Raw genomic sequence first — 20,633 nt, forward strand, 5'->3', positions numbered from 1 at the left:
GTTTTTATGTTCGTTCAAGCCCGTTCAAGTAAGATCAGGTTTTGACACCCATTTTTATTCGTGTAATCAAATGCATGCGCTCACAGCGTGTTTATTTTCATTAAGTTGACAGTGGTGGAACACCTCTTGAGGGATTAGCTCTGGGAGATGGCTGTCGCTCCTCCTAACTAGAGGCCTGAGATCTCTGAGTAGAGGAGAAAAACAGTATCAGATCCAGCCTGAGATAGCAAGGCTTTGCCGTATAATTACCATGTTAACCCAGATGATTCTCTCTGATCTCTGCAAACATCAGGGCGCAGGCCCCGCCAGGCCGGCTTAGGCACTGATCTGTCACAGTGCACTGTGGGACACTAGATGTATGTTAGCTTGCTAGCAATAGGACTTTTGGTGTGATCTGCATATGCTTTATTTCAAACCCCTTGCGTGTTCTTGTGCACACAATTAGAACAGGGACTTATGTTTTCAAACCCTGGAAGTGTAAATTCTAAAAAAATAAAATAAAATGCAAATAGCTGTATGAAAGGTCTGTATTAGCTGTGAAACCTTGCTTCATTGTTCCTGTTTTATAATTTAGTAAGATGTGCATACTTTAGGGATATTTTTCTTATCTCCAGCGTGTTGTAATATATCATTATGTACAATTCCATTTTTCCTTTGGACAACAATGTCTAAAATCTAAATTTTGTCTTCTCCAGATTTGTTAATTTTGTTATGTACACCTAAACCTCCTTTTTTAAAAAAAAAACAACTAAACCACACAAAGTAGGGATATATGTGAGATCTGAGACCGTTTCCTTCATTGAGTATTATCCCTCTGAATGTGAGTGGAGATTCTGTCTTTGGTTGCTTGCTTCCTAAGCCTTATTGATCTGTGGGCGGTTTTTCTCCTCCATTCTCCAAAGTCACTAAGCTTGCATCAATTCATCTTAATCTGTTTGCTCCTTAAACCCGGAACAAGGCATGTCTTGTTCCTGGTTGTAGGAGTCTCTCGGCTGGCTTCCCTCACATCCTTCCTAGCCGGGCTTCTCCTGGGTGGCAACAAGAGGCTTTTCATATCGAATCAAGTGTTATTGAGTTCCCCCACACACCTCTTATATTCCCCCCTCTTCTTCATTCTCTCCATTTTTTTCTCTCTCTTCCATTCGCCTTTAACAAAGCATTCCTTTAATGACTGTGGGATTATGGGCCAACCTTTTGCAGCCAGTCTGTGGACTAGCCTGTAATCTGACCTCATTACATCCCCTGTGACAAGCTCCTGGGTCACCACAGACTGCCTACACCTTATCCTTCTGAGAAGCCAAACCTCACACGAGCCACCACCCTGAAATGACTCTCAGTCATCCAAGTCAGGCGTCCAGTCAGGCCACCCTTTCCTCACCACCATACCTGTTCACCAAAGCGTAGGATCCCTTGATCCTGTTTCCTTCCCTTCACTTCTCCTCCATTACACCACCGCCAAGATGAATGGTCGTTTGTGGGAGCGGATGAAAACACAATTGTGCGGGTCCAGGCATAGTGGTGTCACTGATAAATGTGCAGAGGACATGTTGTTCCACAGGCTCCTAATTTTCCGACATGGCAACAGGGAGAGTAGAGCAGCATGCCTCTTTGGGATTACTATACAGCCGCATACACATTTATACACACACACTGCATGGGAACAGGTGGTTAAACACTATAGTAGTGGTAGTCAATGAAGTTCTCCAATTTGGTTAATTAGGTATGGACACATAATAATGACTGAGCTGTTTTTTAAAGCTAAACCAGCAGGCAATAAAACAACAATACAGCATATCAAGCATTAAAACACAAGCCTATCGTAATATTAATCAGGTCTGTTTCATATCAATAGGGCCTAACTGTTATGTCTATAAAATGATAAATGGTTCAGAGGTCTCTGGAACAACCATTTATTCTTTCTTTATCACTTTCTGCTCCATTATTCTCTTCAACCTCTGTGACTCCGACAGGCTTTCCCCCTCCCTTTCTGACTCTTCTCCAACCTCAGTCCATCTCCAACTCCATCCCTTCTCTCCCCCTGCATGTGTCCCTTCATCCCAGCAGTTTTTGAGGGGCAGGTGTTGACAGCAAGTTGGCCTGTTGTCAGGCCTACTATGCAGGATTGCAGTGCAGTTGCACTGTGCTTGAGAGGACAAGGGAGGCCAAGGTAGGTCCATTACATCACCCCCATCAAGACTGATTGGGCTCAGGATGGGGGTCCTTGCATGCTCATGAGTGGCTGGCCCAGCCCGGCCCATATGCCTTTAATATAGGAACAGATGTGGAGCACAGACCTTGGGCTCTCACACCCTGCATTCCCTCCCTCTGCCCTCCACACTGCCTCAAGCAGGCCATGTTGTCCAGAGCTATGTTAGTGGACTGCTAGTTAAACAAGTTTAATGGGAACTAACTGGCTTACTAAGACGGTTGGGTGGAGATTATTTTTAATTTGAAGTGACTACCTGCCAGAATTGTTTGTGTTTTGCTCTGCTCAGAAAAAGGAGGAAAGCAAATGTTGAGTCGAGGCGATGACATAAAAATGAATTGTTGGCAGATGATACCAAACTCATATCATCAAACCTTTTGGGACATGGTTTCTTTTACAAACAGGCCAAATGGACGAAATCAGGCTTAGAAAAATGTGTCAGTTGATATCTCATCACTCGTCAACTCTTTTTGGTATATTTTATGGACAGTAATAATAACCTTAGCCAAAATAAACGGCACGAACTCAAAGGATGCTGCCTGTTCAAATATTTCTTGAATAATTGTGTTTGGACATACCATGGGTGCATCTATGTAGGAGTCTGTGGTGGGGAGCAGGTGGGAGAAGCTCTGCACTGTGTGTGGACTAATGTGGTGGGCCTCAACCAGTGGTGACTAGAGAAAAGGCCGGTGCCACTCTCCAGTCAATGAAAAACTATATTCAGACCACATATATGAAGTTCAGGTGGATCAAGGCCAAGATCCTGGTGACTGTGGTTTGCCACGAGGATGTTGTACGTCCAACTGCTGTCAGTGAGCTCAACTCCCTCCGAGTTTCTCTGTGGGGCCAAAAAGAGTCGAGGTCTGTTTCCCTGTTGTCTTATTCTAACCTTACAGGTCTACTGGGGTAAAGCAGTATCAAAAAACAGACAGAAGAAATCGTGAAGGGATAAGCAGAAAGACAAGTAAAGGGGTCAGTGGGTGGACGGATAGGTGTAAACACACAGGAACAAGATAGAAGGAGAAGGGAAAACAAAATGAGGGATAAAAGAGCAGAGTGATATGATGATAGAGGAGCAATGGACAGGAAGCAGCAGGGGTTGACTCATATCTCCTCAATAGCATCCCTATCCTGTTAGCTGTGCCAGAGCAGCCCAGATACAGCCAATCAGGTCCTGAGGTCCTTGGCAGCTATTTCCTGGAGAGGGATTACCGACCCCTCCTATTGGGCGGGACAAGGCCTCCTGGTCTGAATTCATCAGCGACACGGCCTACGAGATGTAGGAAGCAGGTTAATAGACACTCATCAGACATCTGCCGCTGGGTTACCGTCCAATAATCTTCTCCCTCGATCTGCTGCCAGCAATTGATGACCACATTTTTCCCCCTAAACCCTTCAACTGCCCTCCCTCCCGTTCACTCTCTGCCTCCCCTCCTCTCTGTTCCTCCCAACCTCTCTTCTGTAACACAGACAACTGCACTCTTAGTCAGGACCGTGGCTGGGTAAATGCACACACACATAACACATTTTCAACCTCTACCCCCCCACACACAATCCTCTCTCTCACCCCTTATATTCCTGTGATGGCAAGCAGACTTTTTCAATTTGGAGGGCCACTTCTGATGGAGTCTGGTGACAGATTTTGGAGCCCAGTGGTGGCTCAGTGTGGCTGTGTGATGAAAAGTCTGCTGTCATACAAGAGCCAAGTGTAATCCTCCCTTCTAAAAAACATGGCCTACATCTTCCTGGTTCCAAACCACTTCCTGCTCACACCGCCAATGAGGAATGACAATCTCTGGCTTTCTTCTCTGCCTTTTTTATTCGGTTTTCTTGACTTTCTCATTGTCTCGCACTGTCTCTCTCTTACTCTTGTTCTCACTCCCTCTTTGTTTTTTAACGGTGTCATTTAGCAAATCGAGGTATAAGCGTTTTTTTTTTTTAAACTCAACCAAAGTATGCTTGTTTTTTTGCCTTTAGTTCCCTAATAGAACCTTTCATCAGCATTTAGCTTGTTTTTTCACTTTGTTTGAATTGTCATGAGTTTGAATCAGTTATATCCTCTTGGTGATTTGATCTCTTGTGTCAATGTATTCAGCAATAACAACCCCCTCTCACATCGCAAATACTCCCTATAGCCCTTTTTTTTTTTTTTTTTACCAATAATGACTGTTTTTTCCTATTGAGTATTTTCAGAATTCAAGGTTAGTATTGTGCTGCGGGACATATAATGACTCTTCTAATGATTACAGCCACATAACTCCAGCAAAAATCATGTGGCTCCTCTCTTATTGACTGTTTTCTCAACCAGGTTCAGAGGGCAAGTAGAGAGTGAAGCTCCCTCTCTGCAAGGTTATTTATGACTTTTCTTCCCCAAAGTTATTTTTCTTTCTGTGATTGCAGAGTGGTGTGTTAAATCCGACGTGTCGGGAGATTACTCAGCTGGCCGTCAAGTGCACATGGTCAATTTGCCATGATGAGAGGAACTGGATCACACAACCCCTGGAATCTCACTGGGATCTCTGGGGGGAAGTCCTCACATACGCGCACGCACGCACACACACACATGTTGTTGGAGGACGCCAATGTGGTAGTCATTTCGAGCGCCAAAATCAAATGGAGGTTCAATTGTTTCCACATTTCTTAAGATAACATTATGAGAGGGAGAGAGATTGGAGGGCCAGGGCAATCAAACACGTTCTGTTTGGTGAGGTTTCTATGGAAGGAGAAATAATGGGGTCACAGGATGAAAGGTGAGACATGTGTAAGAGTAGTTCCAGGGTTCAACTATAGGACAGTGCCACTTGTTTCTGGCTTCTCCACACACACACATAGCTTACTGCTGTCAAAGGCAGCCTGTTTCAAATGCCCCATGGCCACTCCTCGCAGCAATTAATGCAATTGGACCTAATAACTTTGGGAATTACTAGAAAAATGGGAGGGAAGGGGTGAGTAATGAAAACTGTAGCGTACCAAGCACATGCTGGAGTAGTTAGGTGCACATCCTTTGAAAGCTTTCTTTATGAATGAGTGACATGAATGTAAATACATGAATATTAAGGGATCACTGTCTGTTCAGGCTTTAGTGCAGTGTTTGGCGCGAACCATTCATTTTTCTTCTAAAATTTCCCGAAGCCTCCTGATGTGTGAGAGGGGAGTGCTTACATGCAAAAGAGTTAATCATAACCACTGATCCTTTTTGTGCGAGGCGTCTGTGTTGGACTGGGACGTGTTGAATGCAGCCTGGTACTCGTATTGAGGTCTCACAGGGAATTTGGGACTTGTAGAATGGGCAAAGGGGCGTTTCCTCTGTTCACACTTGAGCTCTGCCCAGCCATGCTGAACCCCCCGGCCTTCATCTCTTCTCTGGGCCATCATCTCATCTCTCCCAGCAACAGAGTAATGAAGTGGGGACCATTACGATCAGTATGGCTAATACAAGGCTAATGGAGTTCAGATAGTGGACCAGCCCACCTCAGCCCATTAAAATGGGCTACAGCAGTTAAGACACAATTAAGAACTGGGAGGGATGAACCTCGGGAACTATACTTTAGAAATTCAAATATGCGTCATTTTTTCACTAAATCAAACCTAAGGTTCAGCAGACTTTATGCTTGTGTCTACATATTCTGGGAACTACAAATGTGATGTTTTTTTGCTGTATACATGGCAGTTCTACGTAAAGTTTGCAAAGTTCTGAAATTATTTTCTCTTGCATGCCTAGAAGAATGCATACACTCGCTAACAAACATGTTTGCTGTAATCTCGGACACGGCCTGCCTGAGCCTTTAACGAGGGACTTTTTGTCACGATGGATCTCCTTCTGATCCTCAGAAGTGAAATTCCTTCAGTCAGCAGTCAGCACTTCCCTACACAGTAGCTTGCTGCTGCAGAAATCCACAAGCCAAGAGATTTTGAGTTGCCGTGCCGCCATATATGAGGCTTCTGTTACATTCCATGTTCAGACGGCCTCTGCGCTGGCCACATGATTTGCTACACTCCCCACTCCTGATGCCAAGAGCTGTCTCTGACTTCTGACATTAGCCATCTTTAAACACTTTGTACAACACTGCATTCTCTCATATTTCTCTTTTTTTCCTGTCTGTCTTCTCTCTTTTGCTCTCTCTGTCATTTGCTTTTCCCCTTTGTGTTCCTACTCAGCGATGGCTTACAGCTGAAGCTGATTCAGGCATGGAAGGGATCAGATGATTTCAGCTGGAAAAACTGCATTCTTTTTGCATATTGCTTTGAACCCTGCTATTATCCAGTTGCCTGTTTTACAGTAATACTCTTAAACAGAAAGACTAGGATGGAGAAACCTTTGCACAATCAATGTCTAGTCCATCGGCACGTAGTTTCAAAAATATCTCTGTACAGTGATTGGGTGGCACCAGAGAAGGAGAAAAGATTAGATTTTCTTTGGTATTGTTTGGCTCATGAAAAGGGTATTTATACAAACTAAAACCAACATTTATAACCAACATGTATTTTTTTTATTCATAAAACCTTTTGCCTAAAGTGAATAACTACAATGCCCGGCATGCTTATTTGCTGACAGTGTGATTCTTTGTGAAATAAGAATATTTTAAATTGGACAAATAAGACAACAATAGCCCTATTGTTATAACACGTGTTGTACATGATGAGGGTACTTTATAGCATGTTTTCCTGTGTTTCTGACAAGGCCGAGGTGAATGCAGCGTGTATCCTTTTGGATTCCCAAGAGGTTTCATGGTAATCAAGAATGGGCGATGGGCGTTTCTCCCCGTTCACACTTGATCTCTGCCCAACCATGCTGAACCCTTCGGCCTTCCTCTCTTCTCAGGGTCATCATCTCCACTTCCATCTCCTGCAGCAGAGTAATGGAGTGGGGAACATTAGGGTCACCACAGCTAATACAGGGCTAATGGTGATCAAACAGACGCCCAGCCCACCTCTACCTATTAAGCATGCAAATAAATGGAAGACTGTTAAAGGACAATAGGCAGGGATAGTCCAAGCACCAGCGGTTTTACTGCTGTCTGAGCTGCTTCAGAAATGCTCTAATTTTTCAATGCTTGCTACTAATCTTTGAATTACATCAATTGGAGCTATTTAAATATGGATTCAATATTTTGACGTTCATAAAGAGATTACAGCTTTAATCCTTCATTTAAAACTGCTTCAGGAATAGCTTCAGTACCTTGAATGGTTTTTTGTGTCCTTCATCTTAGATTAACTGGCTTTATATTGTTTTAAATTGACAATTGTATTATTATTTAAAATAATTGATGTGTATGTTTGAACCGTATCCTTCGTGCACACTTTTCTCCTTATTTGAACCTCCCTTTCCAACTTGTTCCAGTCAGTCTGTATCTCTTCCTGGTCAGTAACTATAGGAGGAAGGCCATTATTCCAGATAGAGGTGTTAGCTGTGCTGGGCCGACCTGTATTGATCGCCTGTGAGAGGACGCTGAGCGGGGGAGAAGGACTATTTGCTTTAAAGTTCAATGGCTCTCCACTGCTGTTAGTGTTGCAGCCACAGGAGCAATCGATATCTGGACAGGGACCCGTGTCACGAGACACGCTCCCCATTTAGAAACATCATAATACAGTGCTGATGCTGTTACCCCACGGCTAGAGCTTGTGTTTAGATTTTTTTTCCATCTTTACCCCCTCCCTTGCGACTAGGTTGTCATGTGCCCCTTTGCACCTTACAAGCTGCTTTCTTATTTTATACTGTAGGCTGGGTTTAAGCATGGCGGGCTGGAATCAGTGTGAATTGTAATTAGAGATGATACACATGGCTGGAAGGGAGAGATAGAGAGAAAACACTGAGCAGAATAAAAGGCAAACAGTCATTTGCAGCGAAGGTAGGTGTCACAAGGTAACTGATTATGTAAAGAACACAGTGAAGGTGTACAGTGGTGTGTGTTTGTGTGTGTATGCACTTCCGCTTCTCTGTTGTTGGGTTTTTTTTGTGGCTATGAAATATAAAAAAATATATAATAAAATGTGCTCATTGCATTTCTTGGCTGTGGTTCAAGTGCTGAAGGGAAAGAAAGAAAAAGGGCGCAATTGTTTCTAGTTCAAGGTGTGTAATGCACAGAGGCGTACATACATAATGGGGTATTGTCAAGGGGTTAGTGTGAGGATATTAATGCCCTGGTTTGTCCATGCTATTTGGTGCAGTGTTGCTCCCTGAAGGGAACAGTGAGAGTAGGCTGCTCTAACTACTCTACCCCCTCCACACCCTCTTCCCCCAAGGCCCCGACTAGAGGTCACTCTGTTTAGCACAAGGCGAAGCCCATTTTTGCCACGATGTACCAAATTCTCTCCTCTCCTCTCCTCTTAGTAAACATAAATGCCCCGCCTTGCCTCATTGTGTCCTGAGCGTTCACCCTCTTTTTAAACCCTCTCAGTATCTCTTCTCATCCCTGTGTGTAATCCCTCTCTACCCATATGCATATGCATAACTACTCTATGGCTGTGCATACATTAGCATCAGACTCCCCCTTTTGCCGCCACCCACTCCCTGCTACCAACACTTCTACCTCTGCCAATACCCCTCCCCATAGCCTCCCAATGAACCTGTTTATGTTTGAACATTTTCACTGGCATTTGAACTCATCCCATCGATTTCTTTATGGCGAGAGGTTGTAAGGCAGTTCCTTAAAGGGGCTGAAATCGACCATCTAAATATTTGACTAAGAGGTCACTGAGATCGCGCCAAGCCTGAGTGAGGAAAACAGACGGAGACGCAGTGTGAGAGAAAAGGGGAAGTGGCTGGGCGTCTCCGACAGGAAGAGGCTGGAGGGAAGATGCAGCCGGAGGAGGAGTACTGCAGCAGGATGCAGAGAGAAGCTGCAATACTGAACATTAGTTGCAATTAATGTAGACTCCACAAGAGGGTGCTGCTGGACAATCCATCCCAGGTCTTTAAGAGGTAGTGGAGAAAAAAGTCCAAAACACCCCATATATTTATATATATTCATGTTTAAACAACCTCCACTCTTACTCTTTTAAATAAAGTTATGTCCTTATACTGAAGTTACAGCGCTGAAAGCTAAATTGATTGTCCTTGCACTTCTCTAAGTACTGCTATTGTGCATGTGTGACAGTAATTACATGCTAAGCTGTCAGTGACATCAAGCAAAATTGACTTCACTCTTCCCTTGCATTGTCAATCCATCGTTTTCCCTGAACAAAAATGTATTTCAGAGATAAATCTGAATGGAGAGGGGTCTTGACCGACACAAGGAAGAAATGTGAAATAATGAATCTAATTGAATGTCTATTAAAATTATAATTTCTGCCTGATTGGGAAAATGAGTGGCAGTGTCCAGAGTATTACCTGCCACACTGTTCCTCACTTCACCAAAGCCGAGACTTTCTTCCTCCCTCTTTTTCTGTCACTTTGTCGTCACTCCTTTAGTCTTCATCTGCACATCATTTCAGGCCTCTCGTCATGATTAGACTTCCATCCTAAATTACAGCATTAGGATATTCAGATGACAACATTTGCGCTACAGTCCCCTCCCATTATGCCCACCATGACAATAGCCCCAGGGCACACAGAGGGGCTCATGTACTATCTCCTCTGGATCCTTTATAGTTAAATGAATAATGCATTCAAATATTCACTGTAAATCAAGTGTGTGTCCTCAGTTATTAGCTTATCGCAAATTATGTATTTTACTGTACATTGCCTATTACTGCCATATGTCCCTTATGTTCCTGCTCGGTTTTGAAACCGAAAGGGATTTGCATCAGAAACATTACGGCGACGCTTGTCTTCACAATAGCCTGGCTCTACATAATCCACTTGTTATTGGGAGTTGTTTAAATAATGGGAATTACTGATCTCTTTACATTGCATTCACCCCCATTAACAAGCTGTGTGTCTCCCCTTCTCTTCCTCACTGTCTCTTTTCTTGCACTACAGTTGTACGCTGCCGTGGTGTCTGTAGTCGTGGTGTCTGTTGTCATGGTGTTCAGAGCCCATGCCAGATGTCATAGTTAACTTTGAGGGAAAGGGAGAGAGTCATGCTAGAGGCTATTTTGTTGTCAGTGATTTAGATGAAACACAGAGATGTTAAAATGTTTGACTTGCCCCACAAAGCCCCCTTCCTCTTTTTTTTCTTTTTTTTTTTTAGAGAGATAGTAAATTTACCTTGAGGGTACACAGCCTTTTGCTCTGTTAAATTGAAGAGGCACACAAAGCACTGTTTGAAATCAGCAGGAACAAGTAGTTATCAGAAAAGAACCGAAAATGGCTGTGAAAAAATGTGTTTATGCTCTATAATGCCATCTGAATTTTTAAAAAAAGTCAGCTGAGGTTAGAATTACAAATTGATTTCTTCGTGTGAAATTGCATTGTGTTTTTGATTTTACCTGACATGATGTCAAAATATCAGCAGCTTCTTTTACATTCACACTAAAGTGTGTGAAGGTGGCTTCTTAATTATATAATTTAAAAAAATGGTTTCTTACAATCAACCAATATCCACTTTGAAACAAAGACATCTCTAAACACTCAACATACCGTTCTGTTGTCTTGACAAAATTTTGCTCTGTGTTTTTCTCTCTTCTGACTCCAATGCAGATTCAGTGTAACAAACCTATCTTTAATTATTCATTTTCACTGTAGCTGCCAAATATTTAAATGCAAATCTGATTTAAATACATTTTCTGCAAAATATGAATAAAGCTTAGATATCAGATTATAGCATTGTTTCTTAATGATGGAACATAAACAATTAAAAAGCATTTAATCAATTAATTTAGAATTACATGCATGTATATACACATCATACAAGTATGTATACATTAGATGCATTCAACTTAAATTGGACACATTGCAAAATAACTCAAAGTGAACTTGTTGAATTCACTTTTGGAATATCTAAAGTTGTTCAAATGAACTGGTGTTGAAAAGTTACACTTAATCTTAACATAAAGTGTATCATAACCTTCTCTAAAATATTCTACGATAACTGTTTGCTGTGATATTTCAGAGTAAAAAATAACACAACATATTAGTATTTCGTAGCTGTATTTGCTCACAGTGGAAATTAGGGATATTTGAAAATGAAAGAAAACAAAAAAATATTATCAGGATAGTTTCTTGGAAATCAAATTAATTAATTATGTTGATTATTCCTTGAATATGTAGATTTTGCACATACTTTACAGAGTGGGGCTGCTGTGAATGAATTAGACTGTAACACTTTACATTTAGGCAATAATTCATCAACTAACTTTTATTGGTTTAATTTATGGGAAAGCAATTTTCACTACCAGCACTGTGGTAAACATCATTAATCAAAATACATTATTATAATGAAGCTGTTTTAAAATGTTTATTAAAGGAAATAAAAAGGGGGTTACCCTTGCTTTGTGCATCTTTCCACTGTCGTGATAATTAATAGCTAAACTGAAGGTTTTCTTTTTGCCAATGCAGATGAGGAGACAGTGCCAGAGCAACAAGAATAGTCAGACTATAAATTTAACAATAGGTAGGCTTAACCTTAGGTGATGAATGCTGTGTAATATTATAGGAGGAGTACCGTACAAATGCACCCCACTGCCTTCACAATGCTGGAGATGACAGCCAATTAAATTCATCGATGTAAATGGACAGACTAGTTAGTTGATGCTCATTGGACAGTGGGTGGCCTCTGTATGTTTGTAGCTATTGTTTGATAGTGTTGTAAAGGTGGTATTCTGTGTTTGTGCATGTCTGTGAATGTGTGTAACACGTTACTGTTCCACGTTGAAATTCTGATTGTGAACTGTTTTAGTGAACAGAGTCAACTTTATATCCTTGCCCTCCTGGGGAGCTGAAATGGTATTTACACTTCAGGTTTAAATTCTGCAAAAATACATATATTTATATTTGAATGTCACTATATTAAATGACAGAATGTGTTCTGGTACGTCCTTTCCTGTGTTACTGAAGCTTACTGTATTTATCAAGATCTGTTGGCTACTAATTTAGTTGACCTCACAAAGTGAAGCGTTATCCCCCACCCAATTCAGCTGGTGTCCTTTGGTGACAGCCTTCTCTCTCCCTCTCTCTTTCTCCCATGGGAGGGATGAGGAATCACCCACCACTGCCACCTCCTTGAGTGCTATTTGTTAATGAAGGCCAAAGTGTTAGATGATAAATATAGTTGAAGAGAAATGGCACATGTAAGTGATCTCATTTAGGAGCATTAGATTTGAATTTATTGGGGTACTTAGAAGGGACAGAGGGGCCATGACTCTGAGGGAGAGGGGAAGGGTGAGGAGTGCAGATGACAGATTCATAATAGACAGTGTGGTAAGACACGTAGAAACTGGAGAAGGATGCAAGCTCAGTGTATTTATGTGGCATTATGTATGCGCTTAGATACAGCTAAATGTGTGTGATCTATAGGTGTGAACATAGAGATGGGTGAAATATTAAAGGAAAAAACAACATTAAGTAAGGTGTTTGGGACATCATGTGCCAAGACCAGAACAGCTTCAAAGCACCTTGGCATTAATTCTCCAAAGTCTCTGGAACTTCACAGGGATGAACACCATTCTTTCAGAAGATAGTCCCTCATTTGGTGTTTTAAAGATGGTAGTGAGGAGCGCTGTGTAACACATTAGTCCAAAATCTCTCATAGCTACAATGAATTGAGAGCTGGTGATTGAAACAACCACCGGAAATGATTCACATAATTTCTATGAAAGCATTCAGTGATTCCTTTCTGCATTAAAGGTGGTTGCACTATCATCCTGGAAGGGTCCCCTCCCATCATAGAATATAGGTGAACGCTAAGCACAACTTTGTATTGATTAAACGTGATGCTGAGGGCGCAAGTGAAGGCAAACCAGAGCCACCATATCCCCTCACTGTAGGATTCAATGGTTAAGTCCTGCACTGTTCTGCTAATGCACGTCAGACGTCCACTCACCCACTTGTCGAGAAATTGGTAACAGATCTTATCACTTAATTCCACATCTCTGTAGACCAGTGTTTATGGTTTGTACACCACTAAACTGTCAAATATGCAGTTATCCTTGTAATGAGGGTTTATGTGCTTCAATTCTAATATAAAATCGCCGTCTATGTAATCGCTGACAGACTGTTGTCGTTGACAGTCTAATGACATCCTGCACTGACATTCAGAGTCACCTGAAGAGGAGTTGCTCTTCACCTTCTCCTTACATACAAGCTAAAGCAGAAGCATCCCAGTCATCAAATGTGCAGTTATCCACAATTTCTGACCCTATTGATGCCTTTCCCACAGATCTACTGTAAATACTTTAATCACAGTTGCTATTGAAACATGAGCCAAATGAGCAATCATTGTGACTGAAGCTCCTGCCATCTATGCCCCAACAATGAACCCTCTTTCAAAGTCGCTTAGATTTTACCTCTTTCCATCTTGTTACGTAGTCAGAAATTACTGGGCTTGCTCAGCATTTTTTTACACAGCACAGTGCATGATTGGATTTTAATTGCCTTATTGTCCCACACAATGCACCTGTGTGAAAACATCTGTATTCATTGTGTTTCTCCACTCATTTATTCAGGCTTTTGCTTCAATTTGTCACCCGTCTGTATGCTTAGGCTTTGGATGTGTGTGGTGGAAGTCAAGAAGCTAAACAATCAAGAAACAACCCTATTGTAATGTGATGGTACAGTGTAGGATAGTAATAGCCTTGCGTTGGAATGTGTTTTGCTACCTCGAAACAACCAGTAGAATATCAAGAAAAGATGGAACATGACATTAAAATATACTACCTCCTTAAATTTCTGGGAACATTATCATGCACCATACCTGTCAACTTTTCAAAATTATATTTCATATGCTAAATTTGTTAAAAACATTTAAATAATCATTACCATCTTTAAACAGTGTTTGGGTGTAAAACAAGTTAAGCATGAGGAAAAAAAAAACGTGTTTATTAAGCAGGCGTTGATTTGTGTGAGGACAGTGTGTGTGGGGAACAGTTTTCACTTGGTTCAAGACTCCTTTTCTGTGTATAATCCCCACATCAGAGAAAAAGAGCTTTGCAGGAGTGAGTTGCCTGCTTGCATGGTTCACGGTTAATTTATGTTCGGTTTTGTTACAGTAACTACACCCATATTGTGCAGTCAGCTATTCAGAAGAGTCCTACAGTATCTATAAACATTGGCAGAGTGAGACACACAGAATAAAAGACCTGCAATACCTCCAACTGGTTGACACAATTTGGATTGCAGAAGACGAACAATATTTTCAATCCATTTCTTGGCCCCGATGCATTTAGTAAATACAGTGCCTAGTTGGTAAGAGGGATGTTGACAGAAAATCAAAAGCAATGTAGCAGCAGCGTCCTATAATGGAGACTTAGCTCTACTTTACACTCCTCTTACAAAGATCTACGATTTGAAAACAATCAATCCCTTCATGAGAGCTTGTTATTTTCCCCTATAATAAGAGTAACGGCTTTTCATCATTCCTGCACAGCACTGATTGTGTTTACACTTGAAATATAAGCATTCACGGCATGAGTGCGAATAGAAAAAGAGAGTATGGCAAGGTTCTTATTTGTGAAAATCCCACTCGGTCTTTTTCCCTTCTTTCACCTCTCTGTTGAATTTGTTTTGCTGCCGTCAGATGTTATTGAAGATTGAAAATATCCTCATTGCGTATCAACGGCACACCACGAAGGTGGCACAATATGCCACAGAGCAGCAGGGTGCCACGTTTCTCCTCCCTGTCTTTGATTTGAGGCAAAGCAGTCTGAGAGTTACCCGACAGTATTTTTTTATATACTCACACATGAACAATTTCATGAAACATCGAGTACTTTGTGGTCCTGTTATGTCATGCCTGTCTGAAGTCACTTTTGTCACAACTTGTGCCTGGAAGTTGCTGTAGCTGATTCTCATGGCCTGCAACGTTTTGCCTTTTTTCAGTGAGGCGTTTTAGTGCAATACTGTATCTGTGATCTGAAGCCACACAGGAACGTGGAACCTCCGAACCAGGTGTTGATGTAGTAAATAAGCTTCTTTGGTAAATGGTTCATGTTTTGACTCAGTGCAGATCAGTGTGGACTGGAAGGAATGTTTCTTGTTAAAGCCAAATAACATATTTAAGTAAACGCTGTTTGCCTCTTTCAGTGAGACTCTGCCTATGGCACAGCCTCTATTAGACCCTGTTACGTTTCTTCTAGCAAATGACCGTTTAACCGTCTTTTCCGCACCCTGACGCCTCGCCTGTTATTACCGCCATTGTCTCTCTTTCTGCTGTATACATGTGTGAGGCTGGGCCCTTTAATATGCGGAGAGCTTTTCCTAGGCTTTCCTACGGGCACACTGGTCTGTGTTTACTCCACAGTCAGAATGGCTCCTTTCCACAAGTTTGACATGCCTTTTTGTTGCCATGGTAAGCCCTTCCTTAAAATATATATTTCTGCTTTTGGCCTGGATGTTTTTTTATCTCAGTGGTTTAGAGCCTGTTGCCCCCAGGGCCAGATTTAAATGTGTGTGGGTCTTCAAGGATTTTTCTGCAGAAAAGCCGTTTTGATTGCAGCCTTACCACCATACAAGTGCGACCGAATTGTGTCATTTCAGGTTTTTGAGCCATCGTTGGAACCAAAGGAAAGTCCAAAAGAGAAGCAAAAAACACAAGACAAAAGCTGATGAAAATGGACCAGATTGGATTATGTCAGACTTGGCATGTGCCTCGTTATGAGGGAAGTCTTCGTTCTGTCTTATCACACTCTGCCTTACAGCTAAATGAATTAAAAAAATAAAAAGGCAAAGCAGCTCGGCTCATTGGAAAACAACAGCCAGATCGTAACTGTAAATACTGGCTTAAAGTGATGTGGGCTCCACATGATTTTCAGTCACAAAACAGGAAGTGAGAGGAGGGGGGAAAAAAATAAAATATATATATATATATATATATATATATATATATATATATATATATACACTACGTGATTGCACTAACTTTGGGGAAAAGTGGTCCATGTCTCTAAAGCTTTTGGGCGTTTTAAGCAGTCCATGTTATAGACGGAGCAATCTTTTCAACACTTAAATTTGCCTACAACTGTTCTCACTGATGCATATTATTGCAGACTTGGATTGCAACCTGGGCATCAACTTGTGCATCCTTAAGTGTAGAGAGCCACAGTATGTTCAGATGGGCTCAGCTCTGGGAAGTGTGTGTCTTTTGTGGTTTGCAAACTCAAAGACAGGAATTCCCACAGCTCGTAACACAAGACAAGAAATTTAAGACTTTTTTTTTTTTTTAAATCTTAAAACCATCCTAAATAAGTAGATCACAAGGTGGGTCTATTTATGTATAGGGGCCTATTATGTACTGTAATTTTTTGTTGCAATTTTATAATCATGCATTTTGTTTAGCTTCCTTCTCCTTCATTTCTGGATCCTTCTTAATTAGTGCAGCTCAACCTTCATGTCTCCAAGAGCCAGGAGGCTGCCTTTTTGTAACAATCAACAGGTAATCAAGACTGATTAAGCACTAAACATTGCCTAATTGCATTAGATCTCAGAAGTACAGTATAACTAGTATAACTGCAAACACACATGGTATGAGAAAAAAAGAGATTTGAATTTCAGAGGATGTGATGTGACTCTCTCAAGAATTAGGAGAGTCAAATGGTTGTGACTGTTACACTCAAAACCAAATATGATGCCATAAAATCAAGGAATGTGAGAACGTATTTTCAGTTTACATCACCACATTTTGCTCTGTTGATTCTCTTTTTAATCTGGTGATGGATATGTAAGTCATACAGTGTAATTAACTGACTGTACCATAGTTTTACACCACGACAAAACAGACTTGATTGTGTGTACAATATGCTGCATGTGTTGTGTCCTTCAGTGAACGTGTTCTGTTCACTCTGCCATGTCTAAACTCCTCCTGTATTACTATGAAGCCCTTTAAGTGTGCTGTGACATGTCCTGAAGTCCTTGTTTAGCACCTCTCTTTGTGTGTTCAGGGTGTGAACTGATACCTAGTGTCAGCTAGCGTCAGGGACAGAATGGTAAGAGAGAGATAGTTGAGGTTCTACATAAACGGATAGGCCTTGAGGATTAGCCTGGGGAAAGCAGGAGTCACACTGGGGAAAAAGAAATGGAAATGGAGAAAAGCAAAACAGGAGAGTGAAAGGGAGAGTTGGGGCTTTAATGGAGGGTTGTCAATTTTCTCCAATTTAGCTCAGGAGGAAGCTATTTTCTTGGAATTAGATGGTTGGATCAATGAAGCTTTCCAGTCATTTATTAGCGCACAGTGACATCAACTGTTGCTGCATTCATCGCCAGGCAGGAAAACCAAAAAACAGTATTTTCACAGGGCTCAACCTTATCACCACTTGTCAGTTAATTATGCATTGAAAGTGAGGGGCAATAGTTCAGCAGTGAAACACTTTGATTGAGCCCTTTGAACTCAACCGGGAAAGAAATCAGTTCTCTTAATCCTCGCTCCTATGTAATCATCGTAGCCGGAGGATACAGACCTCTGTGTCCATCATCTGCAGGTCAGCCAACTGCCGCACTATTAGTAATGCAATCACCCCTGTGATCTGAACTTTCGAACTTTGAACCAAAATAAATAGATAAACATGTCAAAGATATGGTGACGAATAAAAAGAAAAAGGAGGTGTAAATGAATCATCTGTTAAAGGTTCATCCAGGGGGGACGTATAGAAGTTTTCCAGCTGGTCTCGATAGCCGTAGGTGATATGAGCTACATGATATATGATCTTTTTGATCATACGAGTAATGCTGTCCTCATTAGCACAGGTCACGCTCTCGGTTTCCAAGTAGTTCACACTTTTCATCATTTTGTCCGAGAAGACTAGCATTGAAAGATGAGGATGAAAAGTTAAATGCTACATGCATACTTGGAAAAAAATAATGATCTGTATCTGGTGTAAGTATATTTAAATGAGTGTGGGTAGATGGTGTGAATCTCAAGGGTTTAACACATCTTCCACATCCAAATCAACATCTGGAACATAACAAATTGTGCAGAGATCCATTTAATTATTCCCAAACTCATAAACACTCCAGATCAAGAGCCCAACACACCTATGTGTACATAGTCGATAAATCTATTAGCACAGTTGATCAATTTTGATTGGTTAACACTTCGACTATCAGAATGTAAGCCTTCATAATTTAGAAGCTGCTCTGAATGTAGTTGGCCAGACTATATCTAAATGTTTAAAAGTCAAGTGAAGGAAGGAGACGGTTAGACCTGAAGTTATGTCCTCCAAGGGAACTTTACAAAGATCCTCTTGCAGATTTATAGCCACTTACCTAGGAGCCAGAGTCGATATTCATAAACATGGCTTCAAACAAAGCCCCCATCCACTATCCCTGCTTGTAAATAAATACAGATATGTCTCTTTTACAGACAGCAGCAATCTAAAATATTACCACCAGCATAATTTTACCACACACATTAATATTTTACGGCACATTGTATTTTACCGCATTGAATCTTAAACTTTCATGGCCGGCCCCAAGGATTTTATTCTTTAGGAGCCTGTATCATTATTAGACAAGATCTATTGCAGGTACAGCATGATTGCCTTGCTGTTGTGCTCTCCACTTTTTCATAGATAATATTTTCAACAAATCAATAGTCAACAATCAATCCTGTTTGCTTTACTAAGGATGTGTCTTCTAAAGTTGAGTGACTTTGTTATTGGCTTCTACATTATCAGTTTTCAGCCTGAGATCTTTTCAAAACTCCACAAGCATGTTTTTTACTAAGCTATAGGCATTTTGCACGTATGAGGTAAAAACTGTGTGTCTTTAACTAGACCGGAGGCTCACTAAGACATTGCTTCCCGAAGCTCCGTTGCCATTTGTTTTTCTGTCAGGTATCATTTTATTAGACTTTCAATCCATACACTATTTATAAATTGCCCATGTAATGGTAAGACCCTATTAAATCTTGTTTGAAGTGTTTAGTTTTTCCTCTAAACGAGTAAAACCCAACCTGTACAGTATCTGCCTCATTATGACGAGAATAAACTCTAACATCTGCATGTGTGTATTTGCATCTGTGCTGGTGTTTATGCCTGTGTGGTGATTTAAGTGGTTTTAGTGTCAAAACAAGTCTAATGAGCTGGTGCAATAATTATCAGCCATTTTGCTCTCACTTAAGCTAATTGAGGCTTTATATTAGAGATAATACTGCTGCCTGTGTGCTCTGTTTTACAGTTACCAAAATGTTTGGCCAGAAATAGTGCTACCAATAATTTTGATTTTTAATTTGTGCATGTCAGTGTTTTAATATCTCCCTATTAACCATATTTATGAGCGTTGACAGTTTTCCCCAGATGGAGGTCATTGATCAACTCCTTTTTTGTGTGTTTTTCTAACTAATGTAAACAGCTATACAATAGTATCAAAGTCACAAAGGACAAGAAGTTGTATCGCTGTTAATCTGATTGGATTTAGCTGTGTGGTTGTGGGAATTTTCTTTATGGCATTTTTATTTTTGAGATGCTATTTTTGTTACCTCTGTAGAACAAATGCAGCATGGCTATAATTTATTGCAAAGACCACTCATTCATTGTCAAAGTGACGTTAAACAGGCCTTCTCTTTTTACATTCTCTCTGCACTTTATTCTAAGTTGTCTATCGTGTTTCCACCGCTCTTCCTCCTTTCACACTTTGCTTCATGTATTTGAAGCGCTTTGTGAAATTCCTTTCTTATCCAGGTGAGTATGAGCTGATCCCCAGGCCCTTTGCTCTTGTCAGGAATCTCCCGGGCTATCGGGCTCTCCTGGGCCCCTGTTTCACACACCAAATTGATGTCTCCGACTGGAAATGACACTTTCAGCAGGATTTGCCATTCTAAACCACCTCAAACCCATGTGATCTCACCCATTCACTCTCAGAGGGATTGCCTTGAAATGCACCTAGCTTCAAAAGCCAGTGAGCATAGAATGCTTGAATGAAAAGCTGATACATATCCTATCAGGGGGAAAAAAAGATATTCTAAAATGCTGGCAATGTAGAACAGTATTTTTGCCTCTGAACAAAGACCAACAATCCCATGAATAAGTAGGTATTGCCTAGGGGAATGCAATGGAGGGTAAAAGGGAGTGAAGCTAAAAGAAATCAATAACCACATGAATTTTCATGTGTAGGTGCTTGTCCACCATTTTTTTTATCTTGTTAATATCTGTCTCAGTCTGTCTGTCTATGAATACAGACGCAGATGGTATGATTAATACACGCCATTCAGAGCTCGACATCTTTTTCTCACACTCCATTTAAAGGAGGAGCACAGTGACCATGTTACTTTGCTTAAGGACTAGTTATGATATAATTTGACACTGAAGTAGAAGGAAAAAGGGAAAAGGTGTGACCAAGAATCCCTCCCTTGACTTATTTTCATCCCCAAGTCTTTTTGGGGCTGCACGTTTCTCCTAG

General features: G+C 41.0%; 1 protein-coding gene across 2 annotated transcripts in view; it reads left to right on the forward strand.

Moving 5' to 3' along the window:
- The window catches only part of LOC110950047 (uncharacterized), a 264,163-nt gene that overhangs the window by 42,277 nt on the left and 201,253 nt on the right, over positions 1-20,633 (forward strand). The gene's annotated exons all lie outside the window — the stretch shown is intronic.

The sequence above is a fragment of the Acanthochromis polyacanthus genome, chromosome 7, assembly GCF_021347895.1.
Source record: "Acanthochromis polyacanthus isolate Apoly-LR-REF ecotype Palm Island chromosome 7, KAUST_Apoly_ChrSc, whole genome shotgun sequence".
Classification (NCBI taxonomy): domain Eukaryota; kingdom Metazoa; phylum Chordata; class Actinopteri; family Pomacentridae; genus Acanthochromis; species Acanthochromis polyacanthus.